This window comes from Dermochelys coriacea, chromosome 2 (assembly GCF_009764565.3).
Source record: "Dermochelys coriacea isolate rDerCor1 chromosome 2, rDerCor1.pri.v4, whole genome shotgun sequence".
NCBI classification, from domain to species: Eukaryota; Metazoa; Chordata; order Testudines; family Dermochelyidae; genus Dermochelys; species Dermochelys coriacea.
The window spans coordinates 110,309,977-110,329,606 of record NC_050069.1 but is presented as its reverse complement, the minus strand read 5'-3'; positions in this window follow the sequence as shown (position 1 = coordinate 110,329,606).

Below are 19,630 nucleotides of genomic sequence, written 5' to 3'. Positions count from 1 at the left end.
CCTACCATGGCTGCAAGACATGATAGTGTAGATAAAAATCGACTGATGCGAGATACTTCTGTTGCTGTCAGTCATGCTCCCTCATCCTCGGCCATGCTCAAGGTAGTCCACCACCAGTTTTGTCTCCCTCTCCTGCTCCAGCTGATGTGTGTGGAACTCAAGGTGCTTGGCTGGCCTACATCCAAAGTCATTATGAATTTCTTGCAGGAGGTCGTCCATGATCTTGTTTCTTTTCCCTGATAGTTCAGGGTTTTCTCCCCAGTAGGCCTTGGAGACTGAGTCACCCTAGCATAAGTGGAAGGTCCTGCCAAGATAATAAAAGAATAATTTGTAATTTTGACCCTGGAAAGAAATAAAAATTTCCCCTTTTACATTCTGTATCACAGCAAGGCCATAAGTTAATGAGTTTATGTACTTGGTTGCCCTTATTTTATCTCAACCCATTTTCCTAGTTAGAAGCAGCTGCATGCCAGGTTACCAGTCCTCAGAGACTATGGTAGGTATTTCATATTTCATCTATTTAAAACATTTTAAGAAATGTTTTGTGGGCCTGATTGGGGGATTATGATCTTAATACTATTTCAGACAGCAGTAGCATTGGAAGGTTGCAGGAGATTCCCCCAGACTGGAAGAGGGAAGAATTTTTCCAGGCTCTGATTTAAAAAAACAACAACACACATCTAGGAGATAGTCATCACATGGTGACTGATCAGCAAATCAATGTCTGGAGTGGGCTAGTAAGCAACAGGGGCAGGCATGGGAAGTTTGCCCATCAATCACCTTGAATTTCTCCTGCATGAAAAATTCTCGAGCACCACAGCAAGGAGTGACAAAAAATTCGGGCAAACATAAACAGAATGCTGAACTAGCATGCAGAAGATTGATAACAACAAATCTGCTTTTACACAAATGAGTCAGACAGCATGCTGCTAACCAAAAGCACCAGGAGGCCAAACATAGTAAACACCAACAGACTTTTTCCACTTAATATGTACTACAGAAAATGAAAAGCAAGAAATCAGAGAGAAAAAAGGTAAAGAGTGATACCTAGGGCACTGGTAACTAAAACCAGACGAAGAACCACATCCAAGGTGCAGGCATGAAATGTAATCAGTAAGGCCAATACCAAATTGCAGGATAGAGTTTAAAAGACTCCCATAACCTCACACTAGGATCTACTCAACAAGTCTAATCTAGAAAGGTGGTCAGATCTGGCAATGTATACTTGTTTCATTTGTTGGACACTGCAAAAGGAAGACTTTTTAATCTATCTATTTTCAGAATAGAATAACTCGTTATTCTATCTGGAACATTGATATTGCTTTCCAGGGTGCCGTTATGAGACTTCACTGTTAAGGTAGCTCTAAGGAACCATTTGTACTCCAGATGCTATAGCTAAAAAAGTAGAGATGTACTCCCTCAGTACAGACCTGTGCAATTAGGTGGCATATTTTGGAAGCTGAATCAGAAGAGCTGTCTATGTGACGCAGCATGAAGCATGTTACACAGTGGTATGGGGACATCTGAGTATTTAGGATAATACAAAAATGCAGTTTTTCATCTGCAAATGTCACCATCACCATTATTGACACTAGTGGTATTAATTAGTTAATATTTGCAACATGCATTGAAGGTGTGAAGTGCTATATAAGTATATGCTAAATACTGTTAATGTAATTTTCCCCTCTTCATCCAGCACCATTCATCTCACGCATTAAAGCTGATTGGCTGACTGAGATTGAGTGAACTAGGACTCAAAAAGGTATGTCTACAAGGCAGAAATTGTCTTGAAACTGATTCAGCAAAAACAAATCAGACCACTTGAAACTGCCTAATAAATTCACTAAAACTTTCATCCATTTTACATTGCTTCACTCACAGTATTACCATGTCCAAGTAACTTAAAAATTGCTTTGAAAAAAAAGTTGGCTTAAAGCAATTACTTTGCAAGACAAGGTTAGTTTCAAAACATTTGGTGAAAACTGGAGTCATGTTGCTGTTTTTTTCAGTCCACCATGTTTATTGACGTACCTTCTGCTGCTGTTTTATTCAGCGTATTCATTAATAGATGAGTTCAGGGAAGATGAGGGATCACAGACGAGCAGAATGAAATCACACACCCACATTGAGTGGGGAGTGTATTCTCAGCTTTCAGCTAACGGATATACAATATCAGTTCCTAGTTTAGACCTTTCAACTATCTGTTAGGTGCTGCTTTCTAAAATGAACCATGCCAGGATGGTACATGAAGCAATGAAAAATGAATGGGGCTCAAGTATTATAGAAGGATGAAAAACATGCTGCCCACCATCACATACACTGGAAGTGAGCTGCCAAGTGCCTTTGCCTTTAAGAAGCTAAACTGCACCATCTTAATAAGAAACAAGGCACTTGGTTAGACTCCCCATTAAAGAAAATTGATCAACTGTCACAGCTGTTCACTGTGCTAAGAGCATAACAGGTTCAAATGCAAATGCAGGAGAAACCAAAAACAGGGAAGAACTTCTTTGCTTACAGTCCGAAGGCTCTTTAGCCAGCACCAGACCAGAAGATCTTTCTGTAGCTTCTTCCAGAGTCATACACCATGCTTGGTCAGGCTGTTCCTCTGCCCGTCTCAGTCTTGTCTACACTACACACACTGCACTTCTGCTTCTCTCTCTCTCTCTCTCTCTCTCTCTCTCTCTCTCACACACACACACACACACACAGAGTCAAAACAATTTCCAATGGAACCCTCTGCTCACCTGGTGCTATTTTCTGAGCATTTTGCCTTGTTTTAGTTTACGGCCCTTCACTGTCTCTTACAGCTGTCTTAAATGAATGTGTTCACACCCATCATTTTAACAAGGTTTAACCTAATCTCAAAACAGGCATCTCATAACATACTGCACAACAGTGAATAGGTTCCTCTGTTGACCTGACACACACACTATGCCATTTTTTATCTTTAATTAGCATCCACTCACATCGTTTGTTAATCAGATAACAGACAGTTGCACAGATGGTTGTCATTTTTCTGTAGAACAAAGAAAAAACTGAATAACCAAAGCTAAACTTTTACAATATGGAATCAAGTAAACCTCACTGCTTACAGTACCTTCAGAATACCTTTTGCATATCAATGGAAGTTTTGCCTGGATAAGGGCTGCGAGATTGGGCTCATCTCTGAGCTACCAGGTGACTAGCATTTTTTATTCTGAATTCAGAGATCCTCATGAACCTTGAAAATTCAGGCAGTAGAGGGAAATAGGTTAACTTGATCTCCTAACTTCAGAATTGATTAGTTTATCTGATCAAAACTGAATCCAGTGCAAAATCTGCAAGATGTTCTACATTAGCTCATGGAAAATAGGAACTAAGCTCAAAATAAACTTTTTCTTTTAAATAAAACCCAGTAAATGTGTTTCAAAGAAGCAAAGTATTCAACATTCAAAAAAATTTCTGGACAAGCATGCCGCTAGACTCTTTCCCTCACAATTTGGGCCATTTTAGATGGCCCAGGCTGAGTCTCGCTCTCTCTCTCTCTCTCTCCCCGTCAAGTTCTCAGTAATGGCTGGTTCAAGCTCAAAACACTCTCAGCTCTGTCCCCGGTGCCTCAAAACACATTGGCTCCATTACCACAATGGTAGTCGAGTGAAGCAGAAAATAACCAACACCACAAGTTTCCTGTACAAACTAGACCAATGGTTTTCAACCTATTTACCATTATGGGCTGCATATGTGGTCCACAATGTGTTATCTAGGCCGCAGCGTGCCCCCTAGAGCCTTATGCGCAGTGCCTCCCACCCAGAGACCCCTCCACAAAGTGGGGCCAGGAGTGGAGCCCCGGGCGGGAGGGGCCCTGGACCCCGCTGTGCAGGGCCAGGCAGCAGTCCCGACACTGGACTCAGCCACTTGGGGCTGGGTGGCAGGGCAGCCCGAACCCTGCTGGACCTGCGGGGCTGGCCAGGCAGCAACCTTGGACCCCGCCTCACACCACCACGCGGGGCCAGCCCATGACCCCTGCCACACTACACCCGGCCCAACCAGGCAGCCCAGACCCCGCAGCATGGGGCGGCCAGGCAGCCGGTAACCTGGTCCTGTGGCTTTTAGCACACAGCTGGGCTGCAGCTGTGTGCTAATTGGGCCACATGCGGCCTACGGGTTGAGAACCACTGAATTAGAGAAACACACGCTTCCCTTTAGATCAATGAATAAGACTGTGACCATATTCCCTTTTGTGATTACTGTAGTAGCTTTCACATCTAACTGTCCCCCATAGCAAAACATTGCAAAAATTCTTCACATAGAAAACATGCGAAAACCACTCTGACTGCAGTATTTGCTTGGTTGGATAGCTGCAAAATCATTCCTGCTTGATTTGCTGGGGGTCACCCACTAACAACCAGCCAGGGTATTTGAGTTTCCACTTATACACAAAGGCCCCTATTCACAGAGGTCACTAACAGGCATATTTCCACTTTACGTAATTTCAGCATGAGATTAGATGGGTAGGCAGTTTTTTCCAAGAACAAATTCAAATACTCTATATTATCATTGCCCTCTCTGGGAGGGAAGAGAGCAGTTGTCTGATGGATATATCTGAGAATTCATTTGAAACACATACTGGATTTTTATTGGACTATGACTGGGGGCATTATTTTTAGCAATTTTTCAGTTTTATGTAGAGGTAAAAAAATGGGTGGTTTTCAGAGCTCTCTCTTTTATATACTGTAAAGACAATATACATTACATTTATTATATACATTACTCATTACAGCAGAATATACAGTAATGAGTCATCTCATTGTAATGAGAATGTTCCCTAAAGCGCTTTAACTTAATACTATTTCAAACAGCACTGCATTAAAGTGCACTGGGAAACCCTTTGTGTGCACCAGCAGGATCTACCTGAACCAATTAATGTGAAGACATCAGTCCACTTTAGAAATCACACCCTTTCTGACAAAGCTCTGTCCTTGCCTCCGTGGATCCTACGTTTCCTGGCGGATTTTGCTAGCCTCAGAGATTTTGCTAGACTGTGACCCTGCACGTAACCCTTCCTTCTCTAGAGACAAGGGTCACAGTCTACTGAGCCATTTTCATCATAAACCAGCGGGGGAGGTGAGGAGAAGTTATCCTTCCTTGCATAGTCTCTGTTGTCTCCCAGTCTCAGTGATTAATTAGGGGGCAAAGGTGGGGGGGGGAGCCAGGGCCCACCCTCTACTCTGGGCTCCAGCCTAGGGACCCTAATAATATCCGCTATGGTAGCTGACCTTTTGGAAACATGACATGTGCAATTCCCTGGGCTACTTCCCCCACAGCAGCCCTCACTTCCTCAAGCTCCACTTCACCCTTACCTCAGGGCCTCCTTCCTTGTGCCTGATATGGTGTGTACTACTCAGCCTCTCCAACAGCACAACTTCCTCCCACAGCTCCTGACATGCACACCCACCTGACTAACTGGGAGGCTTTTAAGTAGTTTCAGCCAGCCCCTGATTGGCTTCAGGTGTCCCAATCAACCTAGCCTTCTCCCTGCCTTCTGGAAAGTTCTTAATTGGCCCCCGGTGTCTTAATTGACCTGGAGCAGCAGCCATTTCACTTACCCTGGTGCCAGGGATTTGTGTAGCCTGGAGCGAATCTCTCTCTCCCACACTGGCAAATGGCAAATTTGGGAGATTCTGTAAATTCTGAGAGACCTATGTGCGGGCATTGGCGAGGGTAGTGGGGCCCACGGCCATTGTGGCGGCCTCCAAAATGTATGGCAAGGTCGTCTTCTTCTTAGCATCGGAGGCCGCCGCCCAGGAGGCGGTGAAGAAGGGCCTGGCGGTGGGGGGCGTGTTCGTCCCTTTAGAGCTGCTAGAGGACCTGGGCGTCCGCCTGGTCCTGACCTCCGTCCCTCCCTTTCTCCCCAATGCTGCCCTGTTACCCGCCCTCTCTACCTTGGGGAAGCCCATCTCTGTCATCAGCCCTCTCCCATTGGGCTGCAAAGACCCCGCCCTCCGTCACGTCCTCTCGTTCCGCCAGCAAGTGCAGCTTCAACTGCTGCCGGCGGCGCATGACGGAGAGGCGCTGGAGGGGTCCTTCCTAGTCCCCTACCAGGGGGCCCATTACCGGGTGCATTATTCCACCGGGGAGGCCCAGTGCTACCTCTGCCGGGCGATGGGGAACGTCCGGAGGGACTGCCCCCTGGACCGGGAAGAAGGGGCATCCAGGACCCCTGAGTCCCGGCAGGGCACCGGCCCCGTCATCGCCGACGCCCCTGGCTGCCCGGTGCCTGAAACCGCCCCTCCTCCTTGCCAGTCCACCATTGCTCCCGCTCAGGCCCAAGGGGCACCTCCCCCACTATGCCCAGACGAGCGGGAGAACCCCACCCCCGCTGTTTGCAATCTGGCGAGGCCTGTGGAGGAGGGTGCGGTAGGGACACCGCCAAGCATGGGAGAGGGCCCGCCCCAAGGGGAATATTCCCTCCCTTGTGCTGCCCCACCGTTACCCCCTCGAGTCCCTGAGCCATCGCCTCTGCCCCCTGACACAACCCCTGCTAGCCAGCCCCCGGATGATGCCATGGAGGGCTGGGCCCTAGTCCAGGGGAAGCGGGGCAAGTGGAAGGCTCGAGCTCCGCTCCTCCCATCTGATGCGGAGGCCCCCCGGAAGACAAGAAGGGGGGCACCGATTCCGAGCCTTCCGCTCTACCCACAGGTGTGTTCCATCCACCAGAGCCGGCTGGGGAAGACGTGGCAGCACTGGAAGGCGGTATCTCCCCTCCACAGGAGTCCCTCCCCTCCAAGACCCCCGAGGCACCATCTGAAACCCCAGTGTGCCCCGAAGTAACCGTCGCGTCAGGTGCCGGCAGGGAGAATCCCGGGGTAGCGGAAAACAATTTCCCATCTATATTTGAGGAGATCGAGGCCCTGGGTCTGACCCCGGTCGCCCAGGGGGAGGACGATCCTATGCCAGCGGGCCTCGATCTGGGCGACTTCATTCCAGCCCCCCTTTCCCCATACTCCCTCCCCGTAACCGTTGCTTCTGCTCCCACCTCCGAGGAGCCCCTGGACTCCTCCATCAACCCGGCTGCAGAGGGCACCCCGCTGAGAGCCGCCGAGGCAGTTGAGGCGACGGCCAGTGCCACGCGGCTGGAACCTGAGCCACCAGGGGCATCCCTCGCTGGTGAGGAGCATTCGACCTCCTTTCCGGGAGAGGACCCTACAGAGGAAAGTCCACCTCCTAATGCCGTGGCTGCCAAATCCACCAGAGAGCTTGCGCCCGGCATCAGTGAGAGCCCTCTCCCGACCCAGACTCTCACCTCTACCCCTGCCCCTGCCCTTCTCCCACCTACCTCCCGAGATATTATTGCCACCCCTGGGACAGTCTCCTTCCCCTTTCCAACAGATGACTCCCAGGGAATGGCCTTTGTGTTTGCCCGTCCCGACCCACCAGGGGCTGCTATCCTCCCTCCGCCGCCCCCTATCGCGCCAGCATTCAGGTCAACCCATCAAGAGCCCCGTCGGGGGTCCGCACCCTGTCTGCCCATCTCGCTGGGCCAGGGGGCTGTACCAAGGGCCCCATCAGGGAGCAACCAGACCATAACCCCAGCCCCCCATGCGATGCGAGAGGAGTTGCGGGAGTTCCTAGAAGACGTCCGTGGCTCCCGCAACAAAGTCCAGCTTGCCCTCCAGCGATGGGGGGACTTTAATCAAATCCTCCGGGCCGCAAGGGCCCTCATGGGGGAGGGGAAAAGGACCGGGAGGCAGGGTGCCGCGGCCTACCAGCGGGTCCGCCACTTCCGTGACTCCTTACTCACCTACGGGGTGGGTCACGGACTGCTGCGCGGCCCGCCGGGAGCCACGAGCATCCCTGCCGGCGAGGATCCCCCCCAGCCCTCCTCATGGCACCCTTTACCATCGCAACATTGAACACCCGTGGCTGTAAGATGGGTCTCCGCAGGTCCCAGGTGCTCTCCTTCCTTCGAGAGGGGAGGTACTCTGTGGTTTTCCTGCAGGAGACCCATACGGATCCGACCGCCGAAGACAGCTGGCGGCTGGATTGGGGGGACAGGGTCTACTTTAGCCACCTCACAGTTCATACGGGTGGAGTGGCGACCCTGTTCTCCCCCGACCTACGGCCCGAGGTGCTGGGGGTCGCCGAGGCTGTGCCGGGTCGCCTGCTGCACCTCCGGGTCCAAATGGAGGGGCTCGTAGTCAACCTCGTCAACATCTATGCCCCAGCAGCGAGCCCAGGAGCGGCTGCAATTCTATCAGCAGGCATCCGCCTTCCTCGGCACCTTGGATCCTCAGGAGTGCCTGGTCCTGGGAGGAGACTTTAACATCACCCTTGAGGAACGGGACCGCTCGGGGACCGAGAAGAGCCCGGCCGCCGTCGCCGTCCTCCAGGAGATAGTCGAACACCACTCCCTGGTGGACGTCTGGCGCGACCACCACCCGGATGACACTTCCACGTTCACCTTTGTCCGGGTGGAGGCCCATCGGTCGCGCCACTCCCGGTTGGACCGCATTTATTTATCACGCTTTCATCTTACACGAGCCCACTCCTCCAGCATCCGGCCGGCCCCATTTTCTGACCATCACATAGCCACCGTGACAGCCTCCCTATGCACGGAGAGGCCGGGGCCGGCCTATTGGCATTTTAACAACAGCTTGCTGGAGGATGCGGGCTTCGTGGCGTCCTTCCGGGAGTTCTGGCTGGCCTGGCGAGGGCAGCGGCGTGCCTTTCCCTCGGCACGGCGATGGTGGGACGTAGGGAAGGTGCGCGCTCGGCTCTTCTGCCGTGACTACACCCGGGGCACCAGCCGACGGAGGGATGCAGCGATAGAGCAGTTGGAACGGGAGGTCTTAGAGCTGGAGAGGCGTCTGGCCGCCAGCCCAGAGGATCCACCCCTCTGCGGAGCGTGCCGGGAGAAGCGGGAGGAGCTCCGGACCATCGAGGACCATCGGGCCCGGGGTGCCTTTGTTCGATCCCGCATCCGTCTCCTTCGGGAGATGGATTGCGGCTCCCGCTTCTTCTACGCCCTGGAAAAAAAGAGGGGGGCTAAGAAACATATCATCTGCCTACTGACTGAGGATGGCACCCCCCTCACGGATCCGGTGGAGATGTGCGAGAGGGCGAGAGCCTTCTACGCAAGCCTATTCTCCCCGGAGCCGACCGATCCTAACGCTTGCAGAGTGCTGTGGGAGGAGCTCCCGACGGTCAGTGTGGGCGACCGAGACCGGCTAGAGCTGCCTCTCACTCTGGCCGAGTTCTCGGAAGCCCTCCGTCGCATGCCCACCAATAAATCTCCGGGCATGGACGGGCTGACCGTGGAGTTCTACCGCGTGTTCTGGGACGTCCTGGGCCCAGACCTAGTCACCGTCTGGGCCGAGTCTTTGCAGAGCGGGGTCCTCCCTCTTTCGTGCAGGCGAGCCGTGCTCGCCTTATTGCCGAAGAAGGGGGACCTCCGCGATTTACGAAATTGGCGTCCCGTCTCGCTCCTCAGCACGGACTACAAAATCGTGGCAAAAGCCATCTCCCTGAGGCTAGGGTCCGTGCTGGCGGACGTGGTCCACCCAGACCAGACCTACACCGTCCCGGGCCGCAGTATCTTCGACAACCTATATCTGGTCCGGGACCTATTGGAACTTGGGTGTAGGGATGGTCTGTCGTTCGCCCTCCTGTCTTTAGATCAGGAGAAGGCGTTCGACAGGATGGATCACGGGTATCTAATGAGCACTCTGCAGGCGTTTGGCTTCGGACCCAGGTTTGTGAACTTTCTCCGGGTGCTGTACGCTTCCGCAGAGTGTCTGGTAAGGCTCAACTGGACCCTGACCGAACCGGTCAGCTTCGGGCGAGGAGTACAGCAGGGGTGCCCCCTCTCAGGCCAGCTGTACGCTCTGGCGATCGAGCCCTTCCTCTGTCTCCTCCGAAGGAGGTTGACAGGGTTGGTGCTGAGGGAGCCGGAGCTGCGGCTGGTCCTGTCGGCGTACGCTGATGACGTGCTCCTCATGGTCCAGGACCCGGGCGACTTGGTGCGGGTGGAGGCTTGCCAGGCCATCTATTCAGCAGCCTCCTCTGCACGGGTTAACTGGGTCAAGAGCTCTGGCTTGATGGTAGGGGACTGGCGGCAGGCAAGCTCCCTCCCACTCGCGCTTCAAGCCATCCGGTTGAGCACGGGTCCGCTGCTCTATCTGGGTGTTTACCTTTCTGCCACGCATCCCTCTCCGCCGGAGAACTGGCAGAATTTAGAGGGCGGGGTGATAGAGTGGTTCTGGAAATGGACAGGACTACTCCGGTGCCTCTCCCTTCGAGGGAGAGCGTTAGTGCTTAATCAACTAGTCCTGTCCATGCTTTGGTACCGGCTCAACACCCTGGTCCCTGCTCCGGCTTTCCTGACCAACCTGCGGACATCGATTCTGGAGTTCTTTTGGTCAGGACTGCACTGGGTCCCTGCAGGGGTTCTCCATCTACCTGTGGAGGAGGGAGGGCAGGGCCTCAAATGTCTGCTTACTCAGGTCCATGTCTTCCGCCTCCAGACCATGCAGAGGCTCCTTTATGGTGCAGGTAGTTCGGCGTGGAGCATACTGGCGCACGCCTTCCTGCGCCGCTTCCGAGGGCTCCGATACGACCGGCAGCTCCTTTATCTCCATCCGAGAGGTCTTCCGCGAGACCTCTCCGCGCTGCCGGTCTTCTACCAGGACCTCCTCCGGACCTGGAAACTCTTTACAACGAGCAGGTCCGTGGCGGCCACCGAGGGGGCAGATCTCCTCGCGGAGCCCCTGCTACACAACCCCCAGCTCCGTTTGCAGGTGGCAGAGTCCCGCTCGGTGCGCCAGAGTTTGGTCCTGGCAGAGGTCACAAGAGTCGGAGACCTCCTGAACTATGACCGGGGAGACTGGCTGGATCCCCTAACCTTCGCTCAGCGCATGGGGCTTTCCAGACCTTGTACTCCCCGACACATACTTCAGGAGGTAAAGGCCGCTTTGCCGCCCGCTGCTCGGGTTTATCTTGACCGGGTCCTGCACGAGGGCACGCCCCGCCCACCCACTACCCCAGGCCCGCCGTACCTTTTAATTGGACCCCTGCCCCGTGGACCCAACCGATCCCTTCACCCCTTCACTAGAAGCCGGCTGCACGAGATGCAGCCGGTCTGTTTTCAAACCGTGCCAAGAAAACATCTCTACACGCTCGTGCTCCACACCCTTCATGCCCGCACCCCCGTGTCCCGCCCCGATACAAAATGGCGGGACCTCCTGCCACCTTTGGAGGGTGAGGAGCCCCGGTGGGCCAGCCTATATTCCATCTTAGTCCCAAAGCCCGCCGGGGATGTCAGTTGGCGGCTCCTTCAAGGAGCCGTGAGCACGGGCGTGTACTTGGCGCGGTTCACCACAATCCTAGACACCTGCCCCTTTTGCGGCGTGAGGGATACCCTGGCACATGTCTACCTGGAGTGTGCCAGGCTGCAGCCCCTATTCCGGCTCCTCACCAATATCTTATTACGTTTTTGGTTGCACTTCTCCCCTCACCTTCTCATTTATGCACTCCCTATCCGTGGCCCCACAAAGTCACGGGATCTCCTGGTCAACCTCCTCCTGGCCCTAGCTAAAATGGCCATCTACAAAACCAGAGTGAGGAGGTTGGCCGATGGAGTCTCCTGTGACTGTAGGGCCTATTTCCGATCCTCGGTCCGTTCACGTATCCGGGCAGAGTTCCTCTGGGCGGCGTCCTCTGACTCCCTTGACGCCTTTGAGGAGCAGTGGGCGCTGTCCGGGGTTCTCTGCTCGGTGTCCCCGTCCGGTTCCCTTCTTTTGACCCTTTGACCGCACTCCTGTCCCTGTTATTTTATTAGTTGTCCCCCGGAATTTTTTGGGCATCTAGGTCCTGTGGATCCCCCTTTTAGGCTGGGGGGGATCCTTTAGCAGTGGACGGGCCTCGCCCGCCCACTTCCCGGATCCCAATAAGACTGCTCTCCCAAAGCCTTTTAGCTTGGAGGGAGGTGGGAAGCTACTTCTCCTGCTGCTGCTAGGACCTAAGCTCTCCCTGCTGCTCCAGCTGCTCCCCTGGGTGGGCCAGACACCACCCCCCCGTTCTCTGCTATCTGGTTGCTGGACCCCCCATTCTCGGGTGCTGCTACTGCTGCAACTGCAGCCCTGGGGAGGGGGGGCTGCTAGCCCACTCCCCAGAGAGGAGGAGTGAGGGACCCCAGCCACTGCTGTTGTGGACACCATCACCACCACCACCTGAGAGGGGTCCTTTTTGCCTGCCTGGACCACCACCTGGAGTTCCTGGAGCTGCTGCTGCTGCAGAGGCCGCTGCCTGGAGCTGCTGAAGCCCCGAGGAGGAGAAGAAGAAGGATCATCTGCCAGTGGGGCAGCACCTAGAGACTTTGCAGACCACCGTGGAGGGGGCCTAAGACTGAGTAATTTTCAAACTGTGCTCTTGTGGTGGGGGTCTTGACTGTGTTTGTAGGGACACAGGGGGTGTGGTGTGGAGCTGCCCCCCGAATCCATCTGTGTGTCCCCCCAACTCCCACCACTACTACCACCACCTGCTGCCCCTCCACCACCCCACTGGCTGTATACCATCTGCCTCAGCTCCTGCCTCTGGACTCAGCTGCTTTGCTTGGCTTGCCACGCCCTATTTCCACCCTTTGGGCCAGAAGCAGCAGCCAGCTAAAAAGACTTGTGCAAGTGCACGTGGGCACATGTGCCCCCCCCTGGACTGTCTATCCCCCAGCTTTGCCCTTTACTACCTGTCCCATTTGCCACTTGTAGCTTTGCCCCCCCTTTTGTCCCAGCCCCCCGTACTAGCTTCAGTTTGTTTGCCTGCCCCGCCCATTTCCTTCTGCAGCCTTTGATTGTTTGCCCTGCCCCGGCCTCTGAAGCTAGCCCCTTGGTTTCCCTGTTCTACCTCCAGACCGCTTAGCCCCTCGCTCCGTGTGCCCATGCCCCCTCCCATGCGCTTGTGCAATTCCCCATTTTAGTTGCAACCCTCTTCACTGCACCCCCAAAGTTGTTGAATCCCCCCCTCCCCTAGTGCACCAAGAGGAGCCGGAATTCCACCTTGTGTCGGTGACTGACCCTAACCCCTGATTGCCCCCCGTCCAGCCCACCCCTTTTGGCGCCCTCCTCCCCTGCCTGCAGCCTAGCGGGAAGGAGTGGTCGAACTGCTTCCCCTCTCCCCTCCTCCTTCTGGTGTCCCCCCTTCCCAACTTGCTCATGATGGCGGGGGATGAGATGGGTGGGACCCCTCCAGCAGCCCGAGCTCCCCCTCCCCCGCCTACCCCTCCGTCAGCCCCCCAAGCTTCTACCTCCGCTGCCGAACCATCTGCCACCGCCCCCGCTGGGGCACCACCAGCGATGGGCACCGGGGTGACCTCCACTGCTGCCACGTCTCTCACCCCCTCAGATTCGGGGGGAGCCCCCCCCAGCCGGCGGGAAGGGCCAGGGGAAGAAGAAAGGGAAGGGCCCCGCTAAGAAGACCAGGCCCTCCATGGCAGGGGCTGCCCCCAATGCTCCGGCCCCACCGCCGGCTGGGGCATCCCTCCCCGCTGTTCCCTCCCCCAGCTCTGCAGGTGTCCCTCCCCCAGACCCGAGAGCATACGCCCAGGTGGCGGCAGCCCCACCGCCTGCTGCTACATCATTTCTCCAGCCCACCGCCTCCGCTACCATCTATAGTGGCCAGAGCCCCTTTCCCACCATGACCAGGAAGCATGGCGTTCGTTGCCTCCTGGTGCCCGCCTCACCCCATGTGGAATCCTATGTGCGGGCGTTGGCGAGGGTGGTGGGACCCACGGCCATTGTGGCGGCCTCCAAAATGTATGGCAAGGTCGTCTTCTTTTTAACATCGGAGGCCGCCGCCCAGGAGGCGGTGGAGAAGGGCCTGGCGGTGGGGGGCGTTTTTGTCCCCTTAGAGCCGCTAGAGGACCTGGGTGTCCGCCTGGTCCTGACCTCCGTCCCTCCCTTTCTCCCCAATGCCGCCATGTTACCCGCCCTCTCTACCCTAGGGAAGCCCATCTCTGTCATCAGCCCTCTCCCGTTGGGCTGCAAAGACCCCGCCCTCCGTCACGTCCTCTCGTTCCGCCGGCAAGTGCAGCTTCAACTGCCACCAGCCTCCCGTGACGGAGAGGCGCTGGAGGGGTCCTTCCTAGTCCCCCACCAGGGAGCCCATTACCGGGTGCATTATTCCACGGGGGAGGCCCGGTGCTACCTCTGCCGGGCGATGGGGCACGTCCGGAGGGACTGCCCCTTGGCCCGGCAAGGAGGGGCATCCGGGACCCCCGAGCCCCAGCAGGGCACCGGCCCCGTCATCGCCGGCACCCCTGGCTGCCCGGTGCCCGAAACCACCCCTCCTCCTTCCCAGTCCACCATTGCTCCCGCTCGGGCCCAAGGGGCACCTCCCCAACTATGCCCAGATGAGTGGGAGAGCCCTGCGCCCGCTGCTTGCAATCTGGCGGTGCCTGTGGAGGAGGGTGCAGCAGGGACACCACCGGGCATGGGAGAGGGCCCACCCCAAGAAGAATCTTCCCTCCCTTATGCTGCCCCACCATTACCCCCTCGAGTCCCTGAGCCATTGCCTCTGCACCCTGACACAACCCCTGCTAGCCAGCCCCCAGATGATGCCATGGAGGGCTGGACCCTAGTCCAGGGGAAGGGGGGCAAGTGGAAGGCTCGAGCTCCGCTCCTCCCATCTGACGCGGAGGCCCCCCGGAAGACCAGGAAGGGGGGCACCGATGCCGAGCCTTCCGCTCTACCCACGGGTGTGTTCCATCCACCAGAGCCGGCTGGGGAAGACGTTGCAGCACTGGGAGGCAGTATCTCCCCTCCACGGGAGTCCCTCCCCTCCAAGACCCCCGAGGCACCATCTGAAACCCCAGTGTGCCCCGAAGCAACCGTCACGTCAGGTGCCGGCAGGGAGAATCCCGGGGTAGCGGAAAACAATTTCCCGTCTATATATGAGGAGATTGAGGCCCTGGGTTTGACCCCGGTCACCCAGGGGGAGGACGATCCTATGTCAGCGGGCCTCGATCTGGGCGACTTCACTCCAGCCCCCCTTTCCCCATGTTCCCTCCGCCTAACCCTTGCTTCCGCTCCCACCTCCGAGGAGTCCCTGGACTCCTCCATGAACCCAGCTGCAGAGGGCACCCCACTGAGAGCCGCCGAGCCTGTTGAGTCGACGGCCAGTGCCACGCAGCCGGGACCTGAGCCACCAGGGGCACCCCTCGCAGGTGAGGAGCATTCGACCTCCTTCCTGGGAGAGGGCCCTACAGAAGAGAGTCCACCTCATGATGCCGTGGCTGCCAAATCCACCAGAGAGCTTGCGCCCGGCCTCACTGAGAGCCCTCTCCCCACCCAGACTCTTACCTGTAATTCTGCCCCTGCCCCTATCCCGTCCGCCTCTAGAGGTGTTATTGCTGCCCCTGGCACTGTCTCCTTCCCTTTTCCAACAGATGACTCCCAGGGAATGGCCTTTGTGTTTACCCGTCCCGACCCACCAGGGGCTGCTATCCTCCCTCCACCACCCCCTATCGCCCCAGCGTTCAGGCCAAACCATCAGGAGCCCCATCGGGGGTCCGCACCCTGTCTGCCCATCTCGCTGGGCCACGGGGCTGTAGCAAGGGCCCCGTCGGGGAGTAACCAGACCATAACCCCAGCCCCCCATGCGCTGCGAGAGGAGTTGCGGGAGTTCCTAGAAGATGTCCGTGGCTCCCGCAACAAAGTACAGCTTGCCCTCCAGCGATGGGGGGACTTTAATCAAATCCTCCGGGCCGCAAGGGCCCTCATGGGGAGGGGAAAAGGACCGGGAGGCAGGGCACCGCAGCCTACCAGCGGGTCCGCCTCTTCCGTGACTCCTTACTCACCTACGGGGTGGGTCACGGACTGCTGCGCGGCCCGCCGGGAGCCGCGAGTGTCCCTCCCGGCGAGGATCCCCCCCAGCCCTCCTCATGGCACCTCTTACCATCACAACATTGAACACCCACGGCTGTAGGATGGGTCTCCGCAGGTCCCAGGTGCTCTCCTTCCTTCGGGAGTGGGGGTACTCTGTGGTTTTTCTGCAGAAGACCCATATGGATCTGATCACTGAAGACAGTTGGCGGCTGGATTGGGGGGACAGGGTCTACTTTAGCCATCTCACAGTTCGTACGGCTGGAGTGACGACCCTATTCTCCCCCGACATACGGCCCGAGGTACTGGGGGTCGCTGAGGCTGTGCCGGGCCGCCTGCTGCATCTCCGGGTCCACATGGAGGGGCTCGTAGTCAACCTCGTTAATATCTATGCCCCAGCAGCGAGCCTGGAGTGGCTGCAATTGTATCAGCAGGCGTCCACCTTCCTCGGCACCTTGGATCCTCAGGAGTGCCTGGTCCTGGGAGAGGACTTTAACATCACCCTCGAGGAGGGGGACCGCTTGGGGACCGAGCAGAGCCTGGCCGCCACCGCCGTCCTTCAGGAGTTTGTCGAACACCACTCCCTGGTGGACGTCTGGCGCGACTACCGCCCGGATGACACTTCCACGTTCATCTTTGTCCGGGTGGAGGCCAATCCGTCAAGCCACTCCCGGTTGGACCGCATTTATTTATCACGCTTCCATCTTTCATGAGCCCACTCCTCCAGCATCCGGCCGGCCCCATTTTCTGACCATCATTTAGCCACCGTGACAGCCTCCCTCTGCGTGAAGAGGCCGGGGCCGGCCTATTGGCATTTCAACAACAGCTTCCTGGAGGATGCGGGTTTGTGGTATCCTTCCGGGAGTTCTGGCTGGCCTGGCGAGGGCAGCGGCGTGCTTTTCCCTAGGTGTGGCAGTGGTGGGACCTAGGGAAGGCGCACGGCCAGCTCTTCTGCCGTGACTACATCCGAGGCGCCAGCCGACAGAGGGATGCGGCGATAGAGCAGTTGGAACGGGAGGTCTTAGAGCTGGAGAGCCGTCTGGCCGCCAGCCCTGAGGATCCACCCCTCTGCGGAGCATGCCAGGAGAAGCTGGAGGAGCTCCGCACCCTTGAAGACCATCAAGCCAGGGGTGCCTTTGTCGATCCCGCATCCGTCTCCTTCGGGAGATGGATCGCAGTTCCCGCTTCTTCTACGCCCTGGAGAAAAAGAGGGGGCTAAAAAACATGTCATCTGCCTTCTGGCAGAAGATGGCACCCCCCTCATGGATCCAGTGGAGATGTGTGTCAGGGCGAGAACCTTCTACGCAAGCCTTTTCTCCCTGGATCTGACCGATCCTAATGCTTGCAGAGTGCTCTGGGAGGAGCTCCCGATGGTCCGTGCGGGTGACCGAGACCGGCTAGAGCTGCCTCTCACTCTGGCCGAGTTCTCGGAAGCCCTCCGTCGCATGCCCACCAGTAAATCTCCGGGCATGGACGGGCTGATCGTGGAGTTCTACCTCGTGTTCTGGGACGTCCTGGGCCCAGACCTAGTCACTGTCTGGGCCGAGTCTTTGCAGAGCAGGGTCCTCCCTCTTTCTTGCAGGCGAGCCGTGCTCGCCTTACTGCCGAAGAAGGGGGACCTCCGCGATTTACGAAATTGGCGTCCCGTCTCACTCCTCAGCATGGACTAGAAAGTCGTGGCAAAAGCCCATTACTGGGTGCACTATTCCACGCGGGAGACCTGGTGCTACCTCTGCCGGGCGATGGGGCACGTCCGGACGGACTGCACCTTGGCCCGGCAAGGAGAGGCATCCGGGACCCCTGAGCCCCAACGGGGCGCCGGCCCTGTCATCATTGGCGCCCTTGGTTGCCCGGCACCCGTAGTCGCCCCTCCTCTCACTCAGTCCACCACTGCTCCCGCTCGGGCCCAAGAGGCACTCCCCCTAGCACGCCCAGACAAGCGGGAGAGTCCCGCCTCTGCTGTCTGCAGTCTGTTGGGGCATCTAGAGGAGGGTGCGGCAGAGATACCACCGAGCGTGGGAGAGGGCCTCCAGGGGGAATCCAGAATCCAGGGGGATTCTTCCCTCCCTCATGCCGTTCCACTGCTACCTCCCACAGTCCCTGATCCATTGCCCCTGCCTACCAACACAACCCCAGTTAGCCAGCCCCCTGATGATGCCATGGAGGGCTGGGCCCTTGTCCAGGGGAAGCGGGGCAAGCGGAAGGCTAGAGCTCCGCTCCCTTCCATCGATGTGGAAGCCCTCGGAAAACCAAAAAAGGGGGCACCAAGGCCGAGCCCTCTGCTTTGCCCATGGGCGCGTTCCATCCCCCAGTGCTGGCTGGGGAGGGCGTGGCAGCACGGGAGGGCAGTACCGTCCCTCCACTGGATCCCCTTCCCTTCAAGGCCCCCGATGGAACCCCTCCTGCCCCGTTCCCATCTGGACCCTCTGTGAGCCCCGAGGCGAGCGTCACTTCGGGCATTGACGGGGACACCTCCGCGGCGGTGGAAGGGGAGCTCCCCTCCATTTACAAGGAGATCAAGGCCCTGGGTCTGACCCCGGTCACCCAGGGGGAGGACGTCCCTCTGCCAGCAGGCCTCGATCTGAGAGACCTCACCCCAGCCCCCCCTTCTCCATGCTCCTCCTCCCTAACTGCTGCTTCTGCTCCCGGCCTCGAGGGTTGCCTGGACTCTTCCATCTGCCCAGGCGCGGGTGGCACCCTGCTGTCGGCCACCGAGCCCATTGAGGCGACGGCCGGTGCCGTGCGGCTGGGACCTGGGCCCCACAGCCTGTCCCTTGTGGGCGTGGGGTAACCGACCTCCTTCCCGGGCGGGGACCCCACTGGTGATGCTGTGGCTACTCCACCAGCCGTGGTGCCAGAGCCCGGCATCGTGGAGAGCCCACTTCCAACCCCCCAGTCCCTAGAACTCCAACAAGGGCGCCAATCTCCAGTTGCATGGCTCCTGGAGCCCAGGATCCTGCCTTTGCCCCTTTCCCTGCCTCTGCTTCCAACCCCTGTCCTGCTCCTACTCTGGATCCCTGCCCTGCCCTTGTTGTCAACCCCGTCCCGGTCCCCTCCACCTCCCGTGATGTCATTGCCACCCCTGGGGCCACTACCTCTTTGCCCCCAGAGGATAGTCCCGAGGGAGCGGCCTCTGTATTTCCCAGTCCTGACTCACCAGAGGCTGCTATCTTCCCTCTGCTGCCCCAAGTTGAGCCAGGGTTTGAGGGGACCCATATGGTGCCAGCCCATCGGGCACCACGTTAGGGGTCTGCTCCTTGCCTGCCCGTCTCAGAGGGCCACGGGGCTGTGTCGGCGGTCCCTCCGAAGCAAAGCCGGGGGCTAGTGACACCGGCCCCCCATATGCTGCGAGAGTAGCTGTGGGAGTTCCTCAAGGACGTTCGTGGCTCCCGTAACAAGGTGCAGCTCACTCTCCAGCGATGGGGGGATTTCCATCTTATCCTACGGGCCGCGAGGGCCCTCATGGGGGAGGGCAAAAGAACCAGGAAGCAGGGTGCCATGGCCTACCGGCGGCTCCGCATCTTCCGTGACTCCTTACTCACCTACGGGGTAGGTCACGGACTGCTGCGTGGCCCATCAGGAGCCGCAAGCATCCCTGCCGGCAAGGATCCCCCCCAGCCCTCCTTATGACACCTCTTACCTTCGCAACATTGAACACCCGCGGCTGTAGGATAGGTCTCCACAGGTCCCAGGTGCTCTCCTTCCTTCAGGAGCGGGGGTACTCCGTGGTTTTACTGCAGGAGACCCATACGGTTCCGGCCGCCGAAGACAGCTGCGGC